This window comes from Ochotona princeps, chromosome 18 (assembly GCF_030435755.1).
Source record: "Ochotona princeps isolate mOchPri1 chromosome 18, mOchPri1.hap1, whole genome shotgun sequence".
In the NCBI taxonomy this organism is placed as follows: Eukaryota; Metazoa; Chordata; class Mammalia; order Lagomorpha; family Ochotonidae; genus Ochotona; species Ochotona princeps.
Window position 1 is genome coordinate 24,484,187 of NC_080849.1, and position 13,501 is coordinate 24,497,687.

Consider the following 13,501-nt stretch of genomic DNA (forward strand, 5'->3'; position numbering starts at 1 on the left):
AGTGCAATACATCTATCAGACTGCTGACGGAATTTCAAAAATTTAACAAAGCTCTTCAATCCAGTAAGAGCTGGTATCAGTTTACCATAAGACTGTTAAGACCTGTTTATAAAATATAAGGCTTGCTAAAATTCATTGCAGATGTTACTTTCATCCCTTTAAAATACAGCAAGCAGCAGATACAAATCCCGGTAGTGACTCAATATATTTGTATCGGACATACTGACTGAAGACCATATTTTAAAACAAATAAACACATTTATATTTGTCTTATATTTAATTGACAATATATGATTAAAATCAAGTTGCTAGAATCCTTAATTCATTAGCATAACTCAGAAAACTATATCACATGGGCAGACATTTAACATAGCAGTTAGGCTGCTACTGAAGGCATCTGCACCCCATATCAGCATTTTTGGGTTCAGATTTTGGCTTTTTCTTCCACCTTTGGCTACCAATTCCAGCTTTCTGCTACTGAGAATTCTTACAGACAACAGGTGATAGTTCAATCCTTTGGTTCCTCCCACTCACATAGGAAAACTGGATTGAGTTCCTGACTTCTAAGAATTTGAGGAATGAACAAGCCAATTGATTTCTCTCTCTCTCTCTCTCTCTCTCTCTCTCTCCTTCCCTCTCTCCCTTTCTTCCTCCCTTCCTTCTTCCCTCATTGCCTCTCTGTTTTACTCTCTCTGTCTCTCATATAAAACAAAGATACAAACAAGAAACCAAATGAAAATAATGACCCAAATTTTAGGGAAGTATTGGTAATGTGACATGCTCCATCTTACAAAAACTTTTCTGTGAAAAAACACATATATGTTACAAAGAAAATTATTCTCCCTAATTACCAGGTTTTGTTAATATTAAGCAGCACTTGAAAACACTTTAATATATCTGGTAAAGACAGAGTGGGTGAGAAAGTTTTAAGCCTGTAATGTGTTTTAAATTGCATAACCTGAGCACACCTATAAGAAATAACGGGGACAGCAAATTGAAAACTGTAAAGCATGAGCTGAATTCAGGGAACTATGAGTTTTATTGAAAATTGTAATTTTCCAGCGGTTCCACTAACGTCTTGAAAAAGTGCTGCATGTTGGAATGAAAGACCCAAGACTGCATATCAGTGAGTTCATAGATAGGTTCAAAGGAATGAAAATACAGCCATGTAAGTGAGTTGCACCTTTAAAAAGGCACAGAGAGGGGCCTGGAAACTTATGGATGGATTTAGATTGAAAAGTCATAACTGGCAGGTACCATATGAGCTTGTCAGGTTACCATGCCTCACCAAGCTTGTCAGGAAGCATTTCTGCAACCTGTTCACATGAGAGTATAGCATGATCACATTCGTCAGTATTACAAATCCCAAACTTGACGGCTCTTTCTTACAGGGAAATCCACGGGATCTGCCCAGTCATTGCACATGACTCTTGTCTTACATTAATTGCATACCATTGTCATGGTCTCTCCAGAGCATCATGATGCAAGGATGAAAATGGACAGACCATACCAGATGCATTACAGTGAAAAGTGGAAAGCCATCATAGGATGTGCATTCTAACACTGCTGTCCAGTTCTCTTGTTAACCCTTTGTTGTGTGCTGGACACTGCATTCAGACACTAGACCTCAGTATCTTCATCTACAAAATAGAAATCATAGTAAATACTTTGACATGACTATGAGCTTGAGTTAAGCAATTATAGAACAAAATATATTTGAACGTGCAATTTGTTTTCAAAAAACATACTGCCACTAAACAGTTTTGGAAAGCTACTATTTTATGAAAAAAAATATTTTATTGCCTGTGCTTGAGTCTTATACAATACTTCATATAAGTATTTATTTATTATTATTGGAAAGTCAGATTCATAGAGAAGAGAGGCCAAGAGACAATGATCTTCCATCTGCTAGTTCACTCCTAAACTGCCACAATGACCTCAGCTGAGTCAATCCAAAGCCAGGATCCAGGAGTCCGCTCTAGGTCTCTCACACAGGTGCAGAGTTGTGGGTTCCCAATGTTTTTGGCCATCCTTCACTGCTTTCCCAGGCCACAAGAAAGGAGTTAGATGGGAAGTGGAGCAGCCAGCACATGAACTGGCATTTACATTGGATGCTGGTACTTCAGGTGATGATAGTTGAACTATCACACCAAATCCCAAGGTTTATATATTATAGGTGACATTTAAATAGGAAAATGGTAACTACAATGAAATAGATTAGCTTATCTCAGTTAATCTTTCAGGGTAAGAACATCTAAAAACTCATTATTTAAACAAAGTAATAAAAAAATTTAACTAGTCCTCATGCTCATTAAATCTCTAAATTCCTTCATTTTAAATGTGCTAATCTTTTTTAAAACATTATTTTGTTAAGTTTTTTGGAACGGCAGAGTGATGGGAAGGAGAGACAAAGTAAGAAAAACAGTGAGACATCCCAACCTCTGATTCATTCTTCAAATGGCCATAATGACAAGGTTTGTGTCATTCTGAAGCCAAGTGCCAAAAACTCCATCTAGTATCCCATGTGAGTGGCAGGGGCCCAAGAACCTGGGCCATGTCTTGTTGCCTTCCAAGGCACATTAACAGAAATCTACATGGCAAGCAGAGAAACTAGGAGTTTAAATGGTTTTCCGATATGGGATGCCACCATAACACTGGCCCATGTTAATACCCCCACCTCCCATCCCCCAATCCTCACCAATCTAGGCAATTATACTTTCATTTTCTGGTCCTGTGCATTTGAGTCCTTTTAAAAAAATACTGCACATATAAGTAAGATCATGCAACTTTTTCTTTCTGTGTCCAATTTATTTCATTTAGCATAATGCTGTGGCAAAGCTTAGAAGACTGCATTTTAGGTGCTTAGATGTCAGGCACATTGTGGTTCTCAATAAATATTATTTGCTACTCAGCAAGTAAACAGCTTTAAGGAACAAGCAGATGTCATTGAAGAAGAGTCAGACATGGCAACTTTCTAAGGAAAAATCTGAATTTCAAGGTATAGTCAGATAAATAATTCATTGAGCAGAGTTGTCTAAAGTTGAAAATTCTCTGCAAAATGTTGAGAACTCTTTATAAAATATAAGTGACTTTCTCTGTTCTTCAGAATTTGATACATGCAAGTAAACTTGTAAAGCAAATAGAGGGCAATTCTAAGAAACTTGAAACAGTATGGTGGTATGAACTAGATTAGTTCCTTCAGCACCAATTTTTTTTAAGTTGGTGACCACACCACAAGCTAAGGAAGCATATCTTGATTGGGGTGGAAGGCTTGTATTGCTTGCATTTAACTGAGAGGAAAAGACTTAATAATCATATTAAAACAACCACATCCAAAAATAAATGGTAGGGAATCTAAAATAATCCAAAAATGTTATAGGGCAGAGAACCGACCTCCTGTACCCCTGTGATGGTGAGAGTTCTGGACATAAGCCAAAGAGCTAAGGAAATCACAAGTTGTGGCTCGGTAATGCTGCACCCACACTTTCTGATGATAGGGACACACATAATGGGGATGGATCTCACATTGGAATTGAGGGACATGCTATGAAACAAGGGGGTTCTCTGGACCGTAGCACACATTTGAATGAGTATAGCATACTGGTACCATGAGCTCACTCTAAGCTGTGAGTTGCCTAGTTCACTCTGGCACTGAGAAAAGCTAGCACTTGGAAAGCATTGATCAAATCTATCATTCCCACCAGAGGTGCTCTACCACGCCAATCTCGCACTCTTGTCCCACTTACCCAAAAGACATGTGTGGAACTCAAGTGAAAGTCTTAGAAACTTTGTTGAGCCCCAAAGGCACATACATCTCCAGGAATTAGTTGTTCAATAAAAATAAAAATCATTCTCCAAAACAGAAACAAAGTTCCCCTAGATGTGCAGCAATCAACACAGAAACACAAAAAACATGTACAAGAAAGGCAATATGACTCACCAAAGGACCACAATCATACATTAATATTTGATTTTGAAGAAGGGGTGATTGATGAAATCGTGGGAAAAGGTACAAAATAATAATCATAAGTTTAGTTAAATGTTAGTGGAGCCAGAACAGTGGCTCAGCTGGCTAATTGTATGCCCTATGGTGGCGGCATCTCAGATTCGAGCCACTTCACGTTCTTGATTCACTTCCAATCCAGCTCTCTGCTTATGGTCTGGGGAAGCAGGGGAGGATGACTAAGTTCCTTGGGACTCTGTACTGACATGGAAGACCCAGTTGAAGGTCCTGCCTTCTGGCTTTGGATAAGCTCATTTCTGGTTACTGAGGTCATTTGTGGAGTGAATCAGCTAACAGGAGACCTTCCTGTATATTTACATAAATCTTCCTTTCATATAATAAAATGTTTTTTTTTTTTTCAAATTATTCAGGCCTGGTGTGGTAGCCCAGTGGCTAAAGTCCTAGCTTTGCATTTTCCGGATCCCATATGGGTGCCATTTCTAATCCTGGATGCTCCACTTCCCATGCAGCTCCCTTCTTATGGCCTGATAAAGCAGTGAAGATGGTCCAAAGTCTCGGGACTCTGCACTCATGTGGGATACCCAGAGGAAACTCCTGGCTCCTGGCTTCAGATGGGCTCAGCTCTAGCCATTGTGGCCATTTGGGGGGTGAACCAGCAGATGGAAGATTTTTCTCTCTGTTTCTCCTTCTCTCTGTAAATCTGACTTTGCAATGGAAATAAAGAACTGTTTTTTTTTTAAAAAAGAAAACTTTTCAAAATACAGAGAAATAGTTAAAGTCAAATAGAAAATCAGTGCATGAATGGATGACAAAGTTGGCAAAGAAATAGATTGAAACACAAAGAGGAAAATTGAATATGAAACATTTAATAAGTCAAATTAGTTTTTAAAAAGAGTGGAATTTTATTCAGAGATACACAATCCTGAACACCCATCAGTTCCTTGAGGACAAGTGTTTTCATGTTCATGTAAGACATGACTAAGCTAAGTCATTTTGTAAGGCAAAGAGTTTTTTTTTCCGTTTAGTAAGGCGAAGCATTAACAGTCCTAGGCTTAGCTGGCTACAAATGAGGCAGCTTAAGAGCATTTCTGCTTTGTATGGTTATTATTCCTGATATTCATGATGACAAGCTGCTGTTGCTGTCATATGAAGAAGGGGGAACAACTTCTCAAATATTTTCAGTAGGAAAAATTTTATTGGCTTCCTCCCCAGGGAATTTCATTGTGTCATAAGAGTATAAAGAGTTGTAGCAGACTGAACAGTACAGAGAAAAGGACACAGGCTTCAGAATTTAATAAACCAAAGAGAGAAATCAAGAACCCCACCTGGGTTTTCTATGTGGGTAGCAAAACCTCAAGTACTTGAGAGGTCATTTGTTAGATCGAAAGTACAGAATCCAGGACTCAAACCAGCATCCCAATATAACATGCAGCCATCTCAAACCAGGGGGCAATCCATTACACCACAGCATCCATGCCTAGAAACTTATTTAGTGTTCAAATGATTGTTTTTCTTAACTACCATGTGTCAATCACCGCCGGTATGTTCAATGCACTTGCTTGTTTTTGCATGTCTATAGAGTAGAATGTGGACACTGAGTTTTAGAAGACAGTAATAGAGGCAATGCCAGTCAATACTCAGATTGAGCACAACAGTGCAAAGGCTGCCCACTTAACACCAGAGTCACACAAATCCAGGTCAGCAGGTTTGCCTTCCTAGGTGTGTGAGGTAGAAACAGCTTTGAAACATCCATGGCAACCATTTCATGACTCTACATTGCAGAAAATGCAATAAGTGCATTTTTTCCATTGGATTAATTAAGGATAAAGAAAAATTACTTCAAAGAGAGTACATTCCATGGTAGTCTGGAACTTAGCAAGAAAAAATGACTGCCTTATTGCACACTTTACATTTCTTAGACTTGTGATTTACATCACTATTCTGCAGTCCACCTATTTCATTTCAATCGCACTGGTCTCCTGTTCCTGGAAGTCACTGAGGTGCAAAGACATTCCATGCTCATCCCTAGCACCTAGGCTGCTATCAGGGTCTAATTTTGCATTACTTTCTCTTTCACATTATTTGGGTTTCTGTACCATTGCACATACTCGTAGCTTTATCTTGCGTCATATTTCCCATCTCCTTCTATTCATTTCTCGTGGTCCTATATTCAGAGAAATGACCTGAGATTGTATTAGTTAAGTGTTTGCTTGTTGTTCTGTTTACCTATTCAGTGTAAGCTCCGTGAGTACAGGAGTCATCCTTTCCCCCAAAGCCCATGTGTGATTATCAGTTGTTGAATGATTGTGCTGGAGGGTTAGCAGATGTGCCTATGCTTGTGGTTATATATTTGGTCTCACTGATTTTTCATATCAAATCTATAATGTAGGTTCTACCATGACACTACTTTCAGATGAATAGACTGAATTATAGGAATTAAATAACTTGCTCAAAGTCACAGAGCTTGGAATTGACCCAACTAGAATCTTAGTCTCATCCCTCTTGTCTTATTAGTAAGAAGGAAAAACAGAAGATGGCAGTGGAACTTAATATAATGATGACCTGCCAGGAAGCCAAACTTCAATTTCCCATGACCATAGAGAGGTGGCTGCAGAAAGCATCCATGGGAAATTCACCCTTCCTTTCTGTGATGAGCGATGGACTACATCAGCAGTTTTCAGACTCAGAATGGCTTACATGGAAGACTCCCTGTGAACCCAGGTTAAGAATGTCATGTTTTTCTAACACTAGCAGAGGTTTTTGTGTACATGTTGAGAAGAATGCTGCCCATTATTGGTCCCTTAGTTGCCCTCACCAGGAGTAGTGCTCTAAGGAAGATGCAAAGTGTGAAGTCTGGGTCATGGAAAACAGTCTCTTCCATGCTGGAGATCTCTGGAACAGGGGTAGCACAACAGAAATGGCATGACCATATCATCCTGTGGAGACCCAGGCTTAGCAGCAAGCATGGTCTGTGGAGTCAGTGGCTGAAATACTAGATATCAGCCATGGGTCTTGGACGGAAACAAAATGCTGTATGCTTTAGGTCATGTGATTCTGCAATGACAATGTCTAGGAAAAGGCACCTATATGTATGTTGTTCCTCATTTACTTTAGATCAAATATTTAATTCTGATTTGTTACTGAGCAGATACATGTGAGTAATCAACATACCCATACACAATGCAACCCATAAAGCAGCCTCACCAAGACTGAATAAAAATGAGGGTTCCCTTTGTACTGCAAGACACTGGAGGGTTACTCAGCATTTCCACTGTGTCTCCTCAAATACTTCCATCAGTTTCAGTGATGAGGTTAGGTGCAGTAACCTTGTCCAGCTGCTCAGAACTAGATGAAATTCAAGATGAATTCTGGAAATGCAGTATTTATTTCTTAACATTTTTGAAAGAGACATTCTTGGGTCTCTAATCTGGATCTCTACCAGAGACGCTGTCTTATTAAAGTTCATCGCTCTCAAAAACAAAGGAGAGATGATAGATAGATAGATAGATAGAGATAGAAAAGGATGGACTAATTGACCATTAGCTAGGGGCTGGGCCATGCAAATGCCAGCATCCAGAAATTCCATCCAAGCTCCCATGAAAGTATAAGAGGTCTAAGAACTTGGGCCATATTCTGATGTTTTCTCAGGCCCAGATCAATAATTACAGAGTTGAATTGGAAGTCGAGCCCCTGGGAGTCAAATCAAAACTCATATGGGTTTCAGGCATCACAAGCAGTAATTTGAAGTGCCAGACCTGACCACAATGTGATCTTTAAAAACTTTTGTTTTTAAAATGAATGAATGCTATAGGAAAATGGCACAGCAGGTAGCTAACATAACAAACTTACAAGTATTATTTCAGGGGGTTTGAGATTCCCTGAAACATCCATACAGGGTAGGCTGAAGGGGCTCAGAATATCATGATGATTTTGAGAGGATATAGAAAAAACACATAAAAATCTATTTTAAGATTTTTCTGAAGGGGTAGCACTGTGGCTCAGCACATTAAGCTACTGACATAAGGGATTGCCACTTTAAGTCTCTGATGCCCTATTTCCAAACCAGCTCCCTCCTAATGACGATCAGCTCAAGTACATGAGCTACTGCCATCCAAGTGGGAGACCCAAATGGAGTTCCTGGCTCAGCCCAGTCTCAGACATTCTGGCCATATGGGGAGTAAACTAAAAGACGTAAGATTTTTCTCTCACTCGTTCGCTTGTTCACTCATTCTGGCTCTTGCTCTTTCTCACTCTCTTCCCCTCTTTTTCTCTCTTTCCTCTCTCTGTACTTTTCAAATGAATGTAAAAACATTTCTTTGAAAAAGTATACAATTTACATTTTACTAATATTTAATACTACTGATGCAGAATATTTTATTTACCAATAACATATGCATTGAGCACCATATTTCAAAATCTTTACAGAAATCCTACATCATCTGTGTAGTGTGAAAAGAACTGTCATGTGATGGCTTGCTAGTCATATAATCTCTGCATGCAGTCATACTATGATATGTAGGACTAACTTCTTTATGTCCACAAATACCTGCACATGAAGAGGATTCAAAATTTCACAGAAAAATGGGATTTAATGATGATATAAATTTTGCATTAATTATTGAAATTTCTATGTGTGTATATATTTCAAAAACTTCTGGAAAGTGTGCATCAAAATATCTTTATTTTTAACTCAACGTATCGGTTTTTCATAATATGACTTGTCCAGAAGTAGTTTGAAATATTCTCATATGAATAAATTCTGGGACAGCCAGCACACTGAATCCTTTACAGCTATTAACACTAGATTTTAGTTGTGTGTGTATTGTTTCTCTAGACAGAGGATTCTTGGAAACTAGAATATTTAAAGGTCAAGTTCCACAGGAATTATGGAAAGAAAAAAAGCCAGGAAACCATACAGTCACTAGGCTTTGCCCAACCTGTGGTAGGGACCTCTGTGCTAAGGGAGGGCAGATAGGCACCAAGTATCAACAAGCAGAATCAGAAAAAATTTATTGAGGGTGAAAGGAGAGGTAAATGGAAAAAAAATTGGAAGCCATTGCAAACACATGTCCCTGTGATTCAGTGGGACACAAGGACATGTTAATGGCATCTATTAAATGTTTTTATGCCCATCATTTTATAAATTAGATCCCTTGTTTTCTTTTGTTATTCCCCCTCTAGGGAATCCATTCGAAGGAGTCAAATTCCTGGAATATCTTAAGATCTTTGTTTCTCAACTGGTGGTGACTTTGCCCACACTAGATATTTGTAATGTGTGAGAGTAATTCTGATTGTTGTAACTTGAAGGAAATGCCAATGACAGGTAGTGGGTAGAAACCCAGAACATTGCTAGCATCCTAAATTGTGTTCTTACAACAAAGATTTTTCTGGCTCTGGATATCTGTAGTGCCAGGATTGAGAAACCCTGCCTTAAAGGGGAAAAAAAGTAATACCTATGAGATTTGCCCATGGCAGGAGGTAGCATCATAAATGTTTGTTCTCCTTCACTTTTTTGTCTATTTGTTTGTTCTTCTGTCCCAGAAACCTCAATCTTAGAAACAGCCAGTAGGCCCCAAGTGGAGTCTGAAATATCACTGAATCATCACCAACCAACCATCTCACATCAGGGAGGAAATTTAAGACCAATTCCATCAAAGGAAGCATAAATCTGCCCTTTCTGTTCTTTCTTAAAGAAACAGAATTTAATGATCTCAGCTGGGGCCTAATGAGCCAGTGTCCACATCAGAAAGATGCTGCAGCTTTGACATGTTTGACAGGATGTTAGGGAAAAATACTAGGGGGAAATATTTTGTAAGACTAATTGAGAACCGCAGCTGAGCAGCCCAAGAAACTGTTGTCCTCCAACTAAAGGTTGCTTTGCTTCAGTGGAGCCAGAAACAAACTGCCATGAGGATGTCACACTTCTCCATGAAGAAATACAACTTAACACATAGCCAAAGAAAGAATTTTGGAGCAATATGATGATAGTTCGAATGCTACTGTCAAAGAGGACTGCCAGTTGCAGCCAAGGGTCTGAGTTAAGGTGCATCAATGTCAGTGTATCAGGTGCATAATGCTGTGCTTTGGGAAAGGGAAGTGGGGCTGTGTTATGCCAGGCATCATCACAGAGCAGACAGAATCAGCGCCATGAGGTCAGGCTATCAATCCGCATCTCTGATATGTATAGAGATTCTCTCTCCAGACATGTTTGATCCAGGAGAAAACACAAAGGCTTCAGCAAGTTGCAAGGGAATTTCAACCACTGTCAGAAATTTATAATGGAGGAAAGATGACTCAGGAACAGCTTCTGGCAATATTCAGATCTGAACCACTGGGAAAATGTCAAAAGTGTAATAAGCATTTATTTGCATTCACCAAGTCAGGCCTCAATGTGAAGATTAATCTGCCAGTTGCTTGGTGTCTGGCTGATTAGTATTTGTGGTTTACATTGTCTTACCTTACAAAAGCAGAGATCAATAGACAACTAAAAATTATGTATGTAAATGCTTATGAGAATGAAATGAAATATCCATATGTCTATTATACAATATACAATTTGTATTGAACACTTCTGAATATATTGTTAAAATCAGTTGATGTCACAGGCAGGCCCCAAGATAGCTTGGGGAAAGAACAGTAATTTTCCATTCCCATTATCTCATCTAATTTGCTGAAGTACCTTGCTGTGATCTGAACGTGTCTGCTAAAATCACTGTGTTGCAAGATTAATACCAAAAGCAATAGTATTGGGAGATGAAACCCAATGGCAGATATTTACAATATGAGGGCTTCCGGTTCATTAGTGGAGCAATGCCAATTATAAGGAATGGGAGATTGGTTTTGTTTTAGAAGCTTGGCATTGTTTGAGACACCTGTATTGGAGTGCCTGCATTTGAATTCTGACTCCACTTCCTATTCCAGCTGCCTGCTAATGTATATGCTAGATGATAGTCAGTGATAATTCAAATACTTTTATACCTGCGCCATCTATATGGGAGACCCGGATTAAGTTCCCAGTACATTTGGCCTGATTCCATGTCATTGAGAACATTTGGCAATAAAATTACTGTACTAGGAGCTTAGGAGCTTGTGAACTTTCCCCTTCTTTCCCACTCTCTTTGTCTCTCAAATACAAATAATAATAATAATAATAATAATAATAATAATAATAATTTAAAGGGCTCAGCTCTTGCTTTGTCTTTATCCCTTTCTTAATTTTACCTTCCATTATGGAATGACACATGTCCTGTGAGATATTAAATGGTTTATTCAGAATACGTAATAGGGGGAAGTATATGGATTAGTGGGTAAAGCTGCTACCTATAACTTATGCATTTGATACAGTTTCCAGTGGTCTCCTAACTGTTAAATTTCTAACGCAGCTCCCTACTTATGGCCTGGAAGGTGACCCAAGTGCCTCTGCTACTCATGTGGGAGGTCTGGACGAAGCTCATGGCTTCTATGTGGCCCATCTCTGGCCACTGTGGCCATTTAGGGACTGATCTAGAGGAGGGAAAACATTCTTTCTGTCCCTCTCTCTCTGTCCCTTTCTCTCCCTCTCTCTCTTTTCTTCTTTCTCTGTGTGTGCAAGTGTGTTTAACTGTGCATGCATACATGCGTAAATAAATCTGTTTCATGTAAATAAATCTGTTTTAGAAATCAAAATACCTTGTAGAACATGGAATGATAGAAACCATGGAGCAGCTCTTCACAGATACACTGTTTACCAGAGGCAAACGCGAACCCTGGGACATTTACCCCTTTACCACCAATATCTTTGCATGCTGACATGTCTGTGATAAACTCAGGTGTGGCTGTGGCAAGCTCCAGGATTACTCTATATTTACTGGTTTGTTTAATGTATTCCTTAGTTTTGCATTACTAATACTTAAAACCTGGATTTAGTAAGCAGTTATTATACCATACCAAAGTCAAACAGGCTAGGATCAGAGTTTTTGAGGATTGTCCAGGGAAAAAAGTAGGACATGTGCATCAGGCTGGAAGTATATCATTTAAGAGGTGAGAAATGACTCCTCGTTTATCTAAATCTGGGAGATGAATTGGGAAGTTATGAGAATGCCGGGGCCCTGCGTCAAAACAGAAGCTCTGAACTAACTTAACATTTAGTGTGCTTGCTAATGGAAGCTAAAACGAGGCAGCAAACAGGAGCCCCCAATGCCTACTCTCCGTAATAGACTCCACGGTGGTAGAGCTGCTTCAGACAGCGGAGAGGACAAAGTGGGAAGAACAGCTGTGCTCTTAAATCTGGATTGTGAAATATGTGAAATATTTTTCACTTTATATAAGCAATGATAGACAGATAGATTAGTCGATCAAGAAATTCTGTCCCTTGAAATGCATAGTTCCACGTAGGTTCTCAGTTACAGGTTAAGGGAAAGAAATCTAGTAATTAGTAAATGGCAGTGTAGTGACATGTGTTGAACCAAGTGCTGTGCCTTCATCACACTACCTGAATATCATTCTTACCTTGCAAATAACAAGACAGAGGCACAAACAGCCAAGAATCCCAGGTGGAGAGGGAGAAAGTCCATACCTTGTTACACATGTCCCAGAACTGTACATTCAGAAAATGCTTCGTTGTACTGATTTACTTGGGAGATGTTGAGTTAAATTTTACTAATCATGCTGCTAAATGCAAACGCACCTGTGTATTTGTTTCCCAACCATACTTAAAACTTTGTAGCTTCTCTGCCTGCATTTCCATTAGCATAATGAAAGTCATGTTGTAGGAGTTCCACAAGCACATACAGTTTCCAATGAATCTGAATTGAAAACTGTGCATACCTAATTAATGCACATGTGTCTCAGATACTTCTCAACTATAGAAGACAAAAGTAATTGCACCTGCCACCTGCAAAGAAATATTGTATCTACACATACTAATGGCTCTTTCTCTCATTTATGAAGAAGGATTTTATTTAAACCTTCAAAGTGCTTCTCTAGAGATTGTCATCTGTCCTCATGCCAGCTCTCCCACTCTCTTTTTCCATCAAGAAAGTCTAAGGCTGGCTGACTCACCTATACATTCAGTTAATCCCAGGCAGACCTCCTCTTAAAGTTCATTTGATTACAACCCCCTGGGAGTCTCTGGTATCTCTACTCAATTTCCTCTGCACACATAAGTCCATAGTTCATTCACACTCTCCAAGGTCTGGAAGATATGGAGTGCAGCACAGTGAAGGTAGTGCCAGCTGCTAGCAACACTGACAGCCAGCAGGCAGCGTCAGGACACATCCTTGCCCTCACTGCAAACACAGGTATTTCACACCAAAAGAACAACAGCAACAACAAAATCCACATATATAAGACATGCTGCATTAAGAATCATAGAACTACATTTTATTCACATTCTCATTGCTAGTGCATGTATGATAGAATGTACAAATAAAAGCAAAGCGCTGCTACCCAGGAGATGTGGATCATCCCAGTTTTGTGGAATAGTAAAGGTTGCCTGTAACCATGTTAAATAGGAGGGGGTGACATTTCTCATTACAGATGACCATATTTTTCTTTGCA